Source organism: Rattus norvegicus, chromosome 16, assembly GCF_021556685.1.
Source record: "Rattus norvegicus strain SHRSP/BbbUtx chromosome 16, alternate assembly SHRSP_T2T, whole genome shotgun sequence".
NCBI classification, from domain to species: domain Eukaryota; kingdom Metazoa; phylum Chordata; class Mammalia; order Rodentia; family Muridae; genus Rattus; species Rattus norvegicus.
The window spans coordinates 55,657,910-55,671,836 of record NC_141549.1 but is presented as its reverse complement, the minus strand read 5'-3'; the positions used below and the strand labels follow the sequence as shown (position 1 = coordinate 55,671,836).

Below are 13,927 nucleotides of genomic sequence, written 5' to 3'. Positions count from 1 at the left end.
AAAAGGTCAAGTAACATATAAAGGGAGACCTATCAGAATCACACCAGACTTCTCGCCAGAAACTATGAAGGCCAGAAGATCCTGGACTGATGTTATACAGACCCTAAGAGAACACAAATGCCAGCCCAGATTACTGTATCCAGCAAAACTCTCAATTAACATTGATGGAGAAACCAAGATATTCCATGACAAAACCAAATTTACACAATATCTTTCTACAAATCCAGCACTACAAAGGATAATAAATGGTAAAGCCCAACATAAGGAGGCAAGCTATACCCTAGAAGAAGCAAGAAACTAATCGTCTTGGCAACAAAACAAAGAGAATGAAAGCACACAAACATAACCTCACATCAAATATGAATATAACGGGAAGCAATAATCACTATTCCTTAATATCTCTCAATATCAATGGCCTCAACTCCCCAATAAAAAGACATAGATTAACAAACTGGATACGCAACGAGGACCCTGCATTCTGCTGCCTACAGGAAACACACCTCAGAGACAAAGACAGACACTACCTCAGAGTGAAAGGCTGGAAAACAACTTTCCAAGCAAATGGTCAGAAGAAGCAAGCTGGAGTAGCCATTCTAATATCAAATAAAATCAATTTCCAACTAAAAGTCATCAAAAAAGATAAGGAAGGACACTTCATATTCATCAAAGGAAAAATCAACCAAGATGAACTCTCAATCCTAAATATCTATGCCCCAAATACAAGGGCACCTACATACGTAAAAGAAACCTTACTAAAGCTCAAAACACACATTGCACCTCACACAATAATAGTGGGAGATTTCAACACACCACTCTCATCAATGGACAGATCATGGAAACAGAAATTAAACAGTGATGTAGACAGACTAAGAGAAGTCATGAGCCAAATGGACTTAACGGATATTTATAGAACATTCTATCCTAAAGCAAAAGGATATACCTTCTTCTCAGCTCCTCATGGTACTTTCTCCAAAATTGACCATATAATTGGTCAAAAAACGGGCCTCAACAGGTACAGAAAGATAGAAATAATCCCATGCGTGCTATCGGACCACCACGGCCTAAAACTGGTCTTCAATAACAATAAGGGAAGAATGCCCACATATACGTGGAAATTGAACAATGCTCTACTCAATGATAACCTGGTCAAGGAAGAAATAAAGAAAGAAATTAAAAACTTTTTAGAATTTAATGAAAATGAAGATACAACATACTCAAACTTATGGGACACAATGAAAGCTGTGCTAAGAGGAAAACTCATAGCGCTGAGTGCCTGCAGAAAGAAACAGGAAAGAGCATATGTCAGCAGCTTGACAGCACACCTAAAAGCTCTAGAACAAAAAGAAGCAAATACACCCAGGAGGAGTAGAAGGCAGGAAATAATCAAACTCAGAGCTGAAATCAACCAAGTAGAAACAAAAAGGACCATAGAAAGAATCAACAGAACCAAAAGTTGGTTCTTTGAGAAAATCAACAAGATAGATAAACCCTTAGCCAGACTAACGAGAGGACACAGAGAGTGTGTCCAAATTAACAAAATCAGAAATGAAAAGGGAGACATAACTACAGATTCGGAGGAAATTCAAAAAATCATCAGATCTTACTATAAAAACCTATATTCAACAAAATTTGAAAATCTTCAGGAAATGGACAATTTCCTAGACAGATACCAGGTATCGAAGTTAAATCAGGAACAGATAAACCAGTTAAACAACCCCATAACTCCTAAGGAAATAGAAGCAGTCATTAAAGGTCTCCCAACCAAAAAGAGCCCAGGTCCAGACGGGTTTAGTGCAGAATTCTATCAAACCTTCATAGAAGACCTCATACCAATATTATCCAAACTATTCCACAAAATTGAAACAGATGGAGCCCTACCGAATTCCTTCTACGAAGCCACAATTACTCTTATACCTAAACCACACAAAGACACAACAAAGAAAGAGAACTTCAGACCAATTTCCCTTATGAATATCGACGCAAAAATACTCAATAAAATTCTGGCAAACCGAATTCAAGAGCACATCAAAACAATCATCCATCATGATCAAGTAGGCTTCATCCCAGGCATGCAGGGATGGTTTAATATACGGAAAACCATCAACGTGATCCATTATATAAACAAACTGAAAGAACAGAACCACATGATCATTTCATTAGATGCTGAGAAAGCATTTGACAAAATTCAACACCCCTTCATGATAAAAGTCCTGGAAAGAATAGGAATTCAGGGCCCATACCTAAACATAGTAAAAGCCATATACAGCAAACCAGTTGCTAACATTAAACTAAATGGAGAGAAACTTGAAGCAATCCCACTAAAATCAGGGACTAGACAAGGCTGCCCACTCTCTCCCTACTTATTCAATATAGTTCTTGAAGTTCTAGCCAGAGCAATCAGACAACAAAAGGAGATCAAAGGGATACAGATCGGAAAAGAAGAGGTCAAAATATCACTATTTGCAGATGACATGATAGTATATTTAAGTGATCCCAAAAGTTCCACCAGAGAACTACTAAAGCTGATAAACAACTTCAGGAAAGTGGCTGGGTATAAAATTAACTCAAATAAATCAGTAGCCTTCCTCTACACAAAAGAGAAACAAGCCGAGAAAGAAATTAGGGAAACGACACCCTTCATAATAGACCCAAATAATATAAAGTACCTCGGTGTGACTTTAACCAAGCAAGTAAAAGATCTGTACAATAAGAACTTCAAGACACTGAGGAAAGAAATTGAAGAAGACCTCAGAAGATGGAAAGATCTCCCATGCTCATGGATTGGCAGGATTAATATGGTAAAAATGGCCATTTTACCAAAAGCAATCTACAGATTCAATGCAATCCCCATCAAAATACCAATCCAATTCTTCAAAGAGTTAGACAGAACAATTTGCAAATTCATCTGGAATAACAAAAAACCCAGGATAGCTAAAGCTATCCTCAACAATAAAAGGACTTCAGGGGGAATCACTATCCCTGAACTCAAGCAGTATTACAGAGCAATAGTGATAAAAACTGCATGGTATTGGTACAGAGACAGACAGATAGACCAATGGAATAGTATTGAAGACCCAGAAATGAACCCACACACCTATGGTCACTTGATTTTTGACAAAGGAGCCAAAACCATCCAATGGAAAAAAGATAGCATTTTCAGCAAATGGTGCTGGTTCAACTGGAGGGCAACATGTAGAAGAATGCAGATCAATCCATCCTTATCACCCTGTACAAAGCTTAAGTCCAAGTGGATCAAGGACCTCCACATCAAACCAGACACACTCAAACTAATAGAAGAAAAACTAGGGAAGCATCTGGAACACATGGGCACTGGAAAAAATTTCCTGAACAAAACACCAATGGCTTATGCTCTAAGATCAAGAATCGACAAATGGGATCTCATAAAACTGCAAAGCTTCTGTAAGGCAAAGGACACTGTGGTTAGGACAAAACGGCAACCAACAGATTGGGAAAAGATCTTTACCAATCCTACAACAGATAGAGGCCTTATTTCCAAAATATACAAAGAACTCAAGAAGTTAGACCGCAGGGAAACAAATAACCCTATTAAAAAATGGGGTTCAGAGCTAAACAAAGAATTCACAGCTGAGGAATGCCGAATGGCTGAGAAACACCTAAAGAAATGTTCAACATCTTTAGTCATAAGGGAAATGCAAATCAAAACAACCCTGAGATTTCACCTCACACCAGTGCGATTGGCTAAGATCAAAAACTCAGGTGACAGCAGATGCTGGCGAGGATGTGGAGAAAGAGGAACACTCCTCCATTGTTGGTGGGATTGCAGACTGGTAAAACCATTCTGGAAATCAGTCTGGAGGTTCCTCAGAAAATTGGACATTGAACTGCCTGAGGATCCAGCTATACCTCTCTTGGGCATATACCCAAAAGATGCCTCAACATATAAAAGAGACACGTGCTCCACTATGTTCATCGCAGCCTTATTTATAATAGCCAGAAGCTGGAAAGAACCCAGATGCCCTTCAACAGAGGAATGGATACAGAAAATGTGGTACATCTACACAATGGAATATTACTCAGCTATCAAAAACAACGAGTTTATGAAATTCGTAGGCAAATGGTTGGAACTGGAAAATATCATCCTGAGTGAGCTAACCCAATCACAGAAAGACATACATGGTATGCACTCATTGATAAGTGGCTATTAGCCCAAATGCTTGAATTACCCTAGATCCCTAGAACAAACGAAACTCAAGACGGATGATCAAAATGTGAATGCTTCACTCCTTCTTTAAATGAGGAAAAAGAATACCCTTGGCAGGGAAGGGAGAGGCAAAGATTAAAACAGAGACTGAAGGAACACCCATTCAGAGCCTGCCCCACATGTGGCCCATACATATACAGCCACCCAATTAGACAAGATGGATGAAGCAAAGAAGTGCAGACCGACAGGAGCCGGATGTAGATCGCTCCTGAGAGACACAGCCAGAATACAGCAAATATAGAGGCGAATGCCAGCAGCAAACCACTGAACTGAGAATAGGTCCCCTATTGAAGGAATCAGAGAAAGAACTGGAAGAGCTTGAAGGGGCTCGAGACCCCAAAAGTACAACAATGCCAAGCAACCAGAGCTTCCAGGGACTAAGCCACTACCTAAAGACTATACATGGACTGACCCTGGACTCTGACCCCATAGGTAGCAATGAATATCCTAGTAAGAGCACCAGTGGAAGGGGAAGCCCTGGGTCCTGCTAAGACTGAACCCACAGTGAACTAGTCTATGGGGGGAGGGCGGCAATGGGGGGAGGGTTGGGAGGGGAACACCCATAAGGAAGGGGAGGTGGGAGGGGGATGTTTGCCCGGAAACCGGGAAAGGGAATAACACTCGAAATGTATATAAGAAATACTCAAGTTAATAAAAAAAAAAAAAAAAAAAAAGTATGTGCATATTCTTGCCCCAATGAAATAGAACAGTCTAGAGCAGGCAGAGGGAGAGTTTGTTGCAGCTTTAGACAGGACATACAAAATGCAAATACGATAGATAGATAGATAGATAGATAGATAGATAGATAGATAGATAGATAGATAGATAGATAGATAGATAGATAGATAGACAGATAGATGGATGGGTGGGTTGATGGATCGATAGACAGATAGATATGCTAATTCTAGATAATATAGATAACAGTTGTATAAAATGTAGTAAATCTAGAGAATATATACATAAATATGTATATGTCCACACATACCAGTTCTAGAGATATAAAATACTAGACAATATAGACTATTTTAATTCTAAAAAAATTGAAAATCTTCAGTTCTAAAAAACTTACATTTATACTATTTCCAGAGAATACGGATGCATATCAATTCTATAGAAAATACCTATATAGCAGTCTTGCAAAACATATAAAAATACCAATTCTAGACTGAACACATTCTTGGGAAAATTCTAGATTTCATAATTAATTATATTTATACCAAAATGAAGCAAAAACTCATAGCCATGATCAGTGAAAAGTGTGTAATATCCTAACAAATATTTATGAAAAGTTCTTTACGTGCATTCGTGAAGAACAGTTATGGACCAGACACAGAATCCTAGAACTGAGCCACAACTATCAATGTCATTTAGAGTCAAAGAATGAGGCTGGATTTACATCTACCCATTCACCATCTATTCACCACAGATATCTTAGGAACAAAAATTCTCATATATCATTCATTTGTTTCTACTTGCCAGTTATCTAACAAGCATGAAGGAATTAGTGTGCATTAGATACATATGTTCCAGGTGAGGGATAAGGTAGGCCTTGCCCTACCTTCTGGAGCTTATACAACAGCAGAGAAAACACACAGAGAGAAGTACAAGTGTGATTAACTGCATGGCCATGGGGCCTGATAAGGAAAAGAATCTCGGGTTTAATTAAACCCAGATTCCCTACAACGTTTAATGGTACCAACACAAATAGTGATCATACCAGTGCTAGATTGTATTTATATATTTAGGAACACATACACACACACACACACACACACACACACACACACACACCAGCAATTAAAAAATAAAGGTTATAAATTTGAGAAGGAGCAATGGTGAATGCATGACCGTTTCCATGGAAAGAACTCAGGAATCAGTTCTCAGTGACCTCCTTTCCAACTCCTATCCTCCTTGCCTTCCTCATGAATTGTGCAGCCCTTCAGGAAAAGGCACCTGCGACCCCGTTACAAAACCAGGTGAGTGCCAGATGACAACTATGACAGTTCTAGTCACTCAGAACCCATGTCTGTTTGGTTATATGGGTGACGGGAACTGGAAAAAACAAATCAAGATTCACTGAAAGGGTTGTGAAACATTGAGAGGGAGGAAGGCTCGAGTCACAACTAATTTACCAAAGACGCTAAACTGTATAAAGAACCAAACAAAGGGATTAGTCTAGGCGAGCATAGCTTCCAAACTACTTCATTGTACACTTTAACAGACCTGGATGCTCTTCCACCGTGCGATACACAAAGACTCATCTGGGTAAATTGCCTGAGACAGGGTGGAGGAGAAATACAACGTTCTTGTTTATTTCTTCTTTCTGAATTGGCACCACACTAAGAGGCTAACTTTCCCAACATACATGTTAGAGGCAAGACGTATCTTTTTCCTGTGATCGTGTCACGTGCCAGACACTCAGACAGTCTTTGATGAGTCCCTTTACGTTTTCCATTAAACGCCTCTTTCCACGACTTCTTTCCAATTTGTTTTCTTGCTTTTTATACCATCCCTTACTTTAAATAAAACACTCAGAGACATGGAAATAAATTTGGAACACATGATACCCTATCCGATCCACTTTTCTAGCGCTCTAAAATTTAATGTGATTTACAATTCAGGATGTCAGCTACTGATGCCAATGATCGCGGAAACAGGAGAGCAAAGACGCTGTGTTAGAGCAGGACCGCAGTTTCAGTGGTAATTGTTTTCCCTTAGCTGGGCAGTGGGACCAGAAGTGGTGACCAGCATCATACCGCTGCAGCATCCAGAACACATGCTGGCCTCCATCACTCGGTGACAAAAGCAACATGTTTGCCAGATTGCCCCAAATGAAAGTTGGCTGAGGTCACCATGCATCACCACCCACGGTGCCTGCTCATTTTCTGCATCATGTTCTCCAGCTTTTCTGGAAAAACTGTGAATTTCCCAACATCCTTCCAGTAAAATCCCTTTCCAAGTCGGTTTCTATTTCCAGAGAGAGTTGGTTTCTATAGTTGGCCACAAAGTGCCCTGAGTAAAACAGGAAGATTCATTGGACTTTCGGCCATTAGTGTACTATTTCCTGAAGAGTGCTGAACGGCGCCCTAAATTTATCACCCGTTTCTTCAGAACCAAGAGTAAGAGGTAAAATATAGTTGGACTCATTATACTGTACAACACTGTCTCATTCTTACACCAGCTCTTGGGTTGTCATAGAAATTCCATTTAATGACCCTGAAAAAAAATTCCTGAAGTTAAACTCTGTAATAAAAGAGGGCTTTTGGGGGGTGATTACATACCTGAGTGAGTTTGAAACTTATAGAAATTGGGTCCAAGTCAGTCCAGATTCACAGAATCTTTCACAAGTAAAACTACTTCAAAAGAAGATTTGGATCTCTGGTGTTGCTTTGTTTTGTTTTTGACTAATTTTATAGGTTTGTTTTTGTTTTGTTGTAAGTTTCTGGTAAAGCAAACATAATTCCTTGAATCAACCTTCATGAAATTCTCCTAATTTTAGTTGTTATTAGTTGAGATAAACTGAAAAAGTTTTCCCCCTCCCTCTACCAAATTAAATTAAATTTATATGCCATAGCAAGTTTAAATATATAACCTGAAAGTTAACTGACTGGTTTCACTTAAGAACATTCTCATCTGTGAGTAGAAAAAAGCCCTATGACATGGCTTTAGAATCAGAAGGGCTAACCTGATACAACAGGCAAGACCTCAGTCTAGTCCTGACATCTGACCAGCCTTTCATTTGCCTTCTCAAGGCTACTGTAAGCCAGGGACCTTTGCAAATTTCCTGGCCTGCTATTCTCAGCTGTGGGAACCCCTCTGGGGTCATGGCTACAAGTTATAATTTGAATCTAGGAGCTCCTATAAAGTGTGATGAAGGCTTGGTTCTCAGCTGGTGGCCTTGTTGAAGGATAGCAGAAAGTTTAGGCAGTGGAGCCTCACTGGAGTGACTGCTTGAGGTATGCATTTACAGGGGTATCAGGCTCTCATCCCTTTCTCTCGCCCTCTGCTTCTGGCAGTCATGATATGAACAGCCTTTTCCATAGACCCTATAGCCATTCAGCCATGTGAACATAGACTGAAGCCTTGGAACCTTTAACATAAAATAAATACTTTCCCCTTTTAGATTTTTTATCTATCTTGTTCTTTGTCACAGCTATAAAAAGATGACAAGAACACATCTAAATACCACTTTCAGATTAAAAATTAAATTTTTCAGATTAAAAGTTAAATGAACTTTTCCTGACAAATATATTTTTTATGTGAGGGGGGAATAAGCCTTCCCTGGGAATGTCTGCATTGGCCTTCTAAACCAGAATTAATGAGAGTTAACATGGTGGCTTGAATAGGAATGCCCCACTCCCATAGACTCATGTGTTTGAATGCTTGGCCATAGGGAATGACATTATTAGGTGTAGCCCTGTTGGAGAAAGTGTATCACTGTAGGGATGGGCTATGAGGTCTCATATGCTCAAGCTATTCTCAGTATAACACACTCTCTCCTTGCTGCCTGCATACCAAGATGTAGAACTCTGAGCTCCTCTAGCACCATGTCTGCCTGATTACTATCATATTTCTTGTTATGATGATAATGGGCTAACCTGTGAAACTGTAAGCTAGCCCCAGCTAATTTTTTTAACTAGGAATTGCAGTGATCATATTGTCTCTTCACAACAATGGGAAGCCTAACTAAGACAACATCTGTGGATTCAAACATTTGCTTTGCAACTCCAAGCCACAGGCAAGATAAGAAATGAAGATGGGACAGTTTGAAGTGAACCATTATATACTAGCTATCATGGTACATGACAAAATCATTTTTTATTTTGGGTAAATGAACCCAATGATCCCCAAACATGAACACAGATGATTTTGATTATTATTGTTGTTAGTACTGGGGCCACAAACACTAAGACAACCCTGGTTCTCATTTTGAGGCAGCCAGTCAGGATTGCTCTCTGACTAATGGTTTATTTTGGATACTTCTCCCAACTATCTTTGCTGTCTAACGAAATGCATTTAAAAGCTAGAGGCTTAAAAGAATAAACATTACCTCTGTGTGTGTTAGAAATCCTGGAGTGGCTAAAGTTGGAGGTGTTTGCTTAAAGGTGTCATGGGGGTTCATTCTTATCCAAAGGTTCCACCAGAGAGGATATGTTCATGAAAGCACTCCCGTAATTGTTGGCAGGATTCAGACTCTCACAGGCTTCATTCCTTGACATGTGGCCCTCTCCACAGTACAGCCCATAGCAGGGGAGCTGGGTTCCCTTGGGAAAAAGAAAGGAAAAGAAGGGATAGAAATGAGATGGAATGGGGGTTGGAGAGCAGAAGAGAGATGGACCTGTGCCCCTCCACCCCTGTCCAATGCCTCAGAGATAATATCCTATCACTTTTGCTGAGTTCTGCATGAGAGAAGACAGAAGATGGAACCTACGCTCAGCAGGAGAGAATCCATTTAGGGTGCACATCAGGAAAGGGCACCTATGGGAAACTAGTGGTGAGTTGCAACACTGTCTATACAATGTGACCACAGTTCGGTGTTGTAGAAGTTATACTACGGTACTACTCTGAGTAGTCAACTTGGTAACTAATCGTGACTCATATATAATGAGAACGATTTGGAATAAGACGCTCATAAACTGCCCTATGGAAGGATTTTCAATCCTAAACTCAGCCACATTTTACTTAAATAATTCTTCGGAAAGGTACTAACGAGATTTGTCCTGGTCCTGCTCGCGGTCTGAAAACTGTTGCTATGACTCGGTTCTTTGTCACTGTATCTCCTGGGCAGTTTTAGAAATGTTGTTACAGTAAATAATGCCTTATTTTTCATTTTATGTTCAAGTTTGTCATTTAAAAGGCTATTGATTTCGGATGCCCCTCTGGCATTAAACAGCTGTGTTTGGTTTTATCACAAATACAAGGCTTTGTTGACTGTGAGGGGTTTTTTTTTCTTTCGGAGTAGTATCACCTGCAAATAAATGTATATATTGAAACCTTTCTGATTCTTATAAATATTTTCTCTGTCTAATCATTTTTGTATTGGCTAAGAGCTTTAATTTTACGTTAAACATTTTCAGAAGTGGGGAACTCCCCCACACCATTTAAAAAAGATACACAATTGTAGCTTTCTCATCGGTATGATTATTTCGCAAATAGAATATCGGATAGCTAATGTTAAAACATCATCAAATTCTTTGGGAAGACATACCTTGGAGAACTGAATGTTTCAAGATAGAATTTACCAGTTTATGAAACTTGGGACAAATCACATCTCAAGCTATTAACTGACAAGACTGGAAGTGTGGCCCAGAGGCAGGGGACTTACTTAGAGCACATAAGGACCTGGGTTCAAACCTCAGCACTGGAGAAATAGAGTCATGCGGAGTGTGGAGTGTAGCTCAGTGGTACAGGACTTACCTGGCATATGAGAGGCACTGAATTTGATTCCTTGGACCTAAAGGAAACACACAAACAGATCATCAATGAACAAACCAAAGAATACAGAGTTCTTTTAGGAAGAGAGGTCTTTGATTACATTTTACTTTTCCCTGATATTTTTCTCATTTTAGTTATATATTTAATCTTTTGGTAATTTTAATGTGTTTTTATTCAGAAATTAGTCATTTTAACCACATTTTCAAATTTCAGCCACTTTATTTTTCACAATGTGCTATTAACGTATTTTGATCTCTACTATGCAAGACTGTCTTTCGGTACTTCAAAATTATGTTTTTGTTAAAGAATTTTAACAGTTATGATTTTGACTCTATACAATTTTTAATTTTTATTTTTATTACATTTGAAAGGATAGTTTGTCTGTATAGATGCATGTGCACCAGAGTATGGCTGGTACCCACAGAAGCCAGAAAAGGATATCAGACCATCTAGGACCAGAGTTATGACAGTTGCGAGCTGCCATGTGGAAGCTGTGAATCAAACAAGGGCATTTTGGAAGGCCAGGCAGTGCTCTTACTGCTGAGCCAGCTCCACAGGCCCTCATATTTTAGTATTTAGGAGCTAATAAATGTTTACTATATGTATTAGAGTGAATAAACATTTATAACAGGGGCTGGAGAAATGGCTCAGTGGTTAAGAGGGTATACTGTTCCTGCCGAGAGCTTGAGTTCAGTTCCCAGCACCCATGTGGGGTGATGGCTCATAACTATCTACTCATAACTCCAGCCCCAAGAATGTCTGATATCTCTGGCTTCATAAACACCCAAACTCATGTGCACATGCTGACACACTGACAAACACATATACATGTAATTTAAAAGTAATAAAAATAAATAAAAAGACAAAATAACAGAATAATACATTCACTGTATGCGAAACAGAATGTGCCTACATTTGATGTTTGGAGAGTAAACTCTATGGGCATCTATTGATCTGAGTTGTAGCCATTTAAATTCAGTTTTTTTGATCTTTAAGTACAAAAGTTTATATTTTATATAATTTTTTATTAATTTTCTTTGAAAATGCCGTGCATGTTTAAGATGCATCCTGCTTACTTTCATGCCCATTGTCTAACTTCCTCCGTGCCTGTCAATCCAAAGGTCTTTAGAAATCCCTTTCTCACATTGACATCTGTCTTAGTTAGGGTTTTACTGCTGTGAACAGACACCATAACCAAGGCAACTCCTATAAGGACAACATCTAATTGGGGCTGACTTACAGATTCAAATGTTCAGTCTATTATCATCAAGGTGGGAACATGGCAGCATCCAGGCAGGCATGGTGCAGGAGGAGCTGAGAGTTCTACATCTTCATCTGAAGGCTGCTAGGAGAAGACTGACTTCCAGGCAACTAGGATGAGGGTCTTAAACCCACACCCACAGTGACACACCCACTCCAACAAGGCCACACCTTCTAATAGTGCCGCTCCTGGGCTGAGCATATACAAACCATCACAACGTCTTGCTGTTTTGTCTTGTGACACACTGCATTTAACCAGGGCTGTCCGTGTAAACATAGGTTCCAAACTGTCCTTTACAGCCTGGCAGCCTCATTGGTGGCCACACTAGTGAAGAAAATGTCTGCCTTCCCCTAGAATCTGTGAGCAGCCATCTTTCAGCAGAATGGGGTACAGTCCTGTGAGTGCTTCCAAGAGCCATGCTTGATGACAAGTCCCACCCTTGTGCAGCCTCAGGGCAGGCAAGTCCAAGTGCTGTTCAACTGATTGAAACGGCTGTGCTTTACTCAGAAATGTTGCATTTCACAGGCCTTACTCATTACTTTATTTCTGCTGAGTGGTTTGGGTCTCCTGATTAGTCTGCCTTCATGGGGGTGTCAGTAAACCCAGTTGTATTTGATTCGTGTATTCTATAGAATTCACATTCTCCATCAGAGACATGATCAATTTCTTTTGATTGCTCTTTCTTTGCATCTGTGATATTTGTATCTTTTACTATCACAGTTTTAACAGTTTACCTTGTATTTTCCGCTATTAAAATAGACAATGGGAAGCGGATATGCTTTTATGTATTCTGTATTTTATGTATAACTAGCTTTTTATCTTTATTTCCTTTTGTTGGAATGTCTAGTAGACAGTGTGTCTTATTTCCCCCACGTCTCTGTAACTCGATATACATGTTTAGTCAATTCACATGTACTTTAATTACTGTCATTATAATTTATTCCTGATGTTCTCTTTCATATTTCCTCCAAACCATTCTTCTTGCTTCTTTTTTAAAATATCTTCTTTTTTCTGTTATTCAGGTCACTTTACCATTGCTGTTCTTCCTTGCAAACTAAAACTCGATGTCACTTTTTTCTCAGTTTGTTTCTGCCAAGGATTTAAGTCTTTCTTTTTGCTATAGAATACCAGATTTATCTCCTTTGATTAATACAAAGATTTCAGCATGGTGTCTAAAATCTTGACCACTGCCCCTTCCCTGCCTCTTTCATAATCGGTTTGTTCTATAAAATTATATTTGGAATGTCATAGAGTTATAACTACATAAGGCTGTTCAAATTTAAAGACCTTGGGCCTATGGACACATCTGGTTCAGGCCAGAGTAAATATTGATTCATGCAGTGAACTGGTCCTTATTTTTTCCTGAATACCTGTACACTTCTATTGTATTGGAACCCACACCTGTCTTATCTTCATAAAGGAAAGAAATTCTGCTACAAAACACTGTTATAATACACCAGCTCCATTTCACACTCTTTCGTTCTGCTTTTGTTTATTTGTGTACATTAAATTCTGATGTGAATCATTTGTTACCTCTCGAAGCTTCCATGATAATATAATTTCCTGTAAAAAATTTTGAACTCTAATTTGGATCACCTTTATTTAATTCTACCTCAAGTGTACCTTTGTGTAACATTCTGTATCTGAGGTGATACTCCTTCATTTAACAAGATTTTTAAAACACTTTAATAATATTAAAATATTGCTTTAATACTCTAGTACTCCCATTGAAAAACCTGCTGGCAATTATTCTTAATTTATAACAAAATGATGTTTTTAATGGGATGTTTTTATAATCTTGTCTTGGGAGCCTTTAAATTAAATATAGTGTGTCAAGATTTGGGATTTTCCTTATCAGTATAGTCTGTGGCTCACTGGGACTCTTTTGATCTGACTCGTCCAAGTCTGTTTCAGACTCAACCACTATTTCAACAACAACAACCAAAAAGAAGAAGAAGAAGAAGAAGAAGAAGAAGGAGGAGGAGGAG

At 38.9% G+C, this 13,927-nt stretch overlaps 1 protein-coding gene and 1 long non-coding RNA gene across 3 annotated transcripts in view; both read right to left on the bottom strand.

Annotated features, from left to right (window-relative positions):
• Erich1 (glutamate-rich 1) overlaps window positions 1-13,927 on the bottom strand; it is a gene marked incomplete at its 5' end in the record, with an annotated part of 52,793,804 nt that overhangs the window by 27,992,527 nt on the left and 24,787,350 nt on the right.
• LOC108348398 (uncharacterized) overlaps window positions 1-13,927 on the bottom strand; it is a 119,670-nt gene that overhangs the window by 86,659 nt on the left and 19,084 nt on the right. Inside the window, exons 2-4 of one of the 3 annotated variants that reach the window (XR_015639924.1) lie at window positions 10,661-10,697; window positions 9,294-9,507; window positions 6,432-7,685 (exon numbers count right to left, since the gene is read on the bottom strand). This is a non-coding gene — a long non-coding RNA (uncharacterized LOC108348398). Of the gene's footprint in view, window positions 1-6,431; window positions 7,686-9,036; window positions 9,508-10,660; window positions 10,698-13,927 lie in introns of those variants that run through there. The other 2 variants (XR_015639923.1, XR_015639922.1) reach the window with 2 other exon arrangements.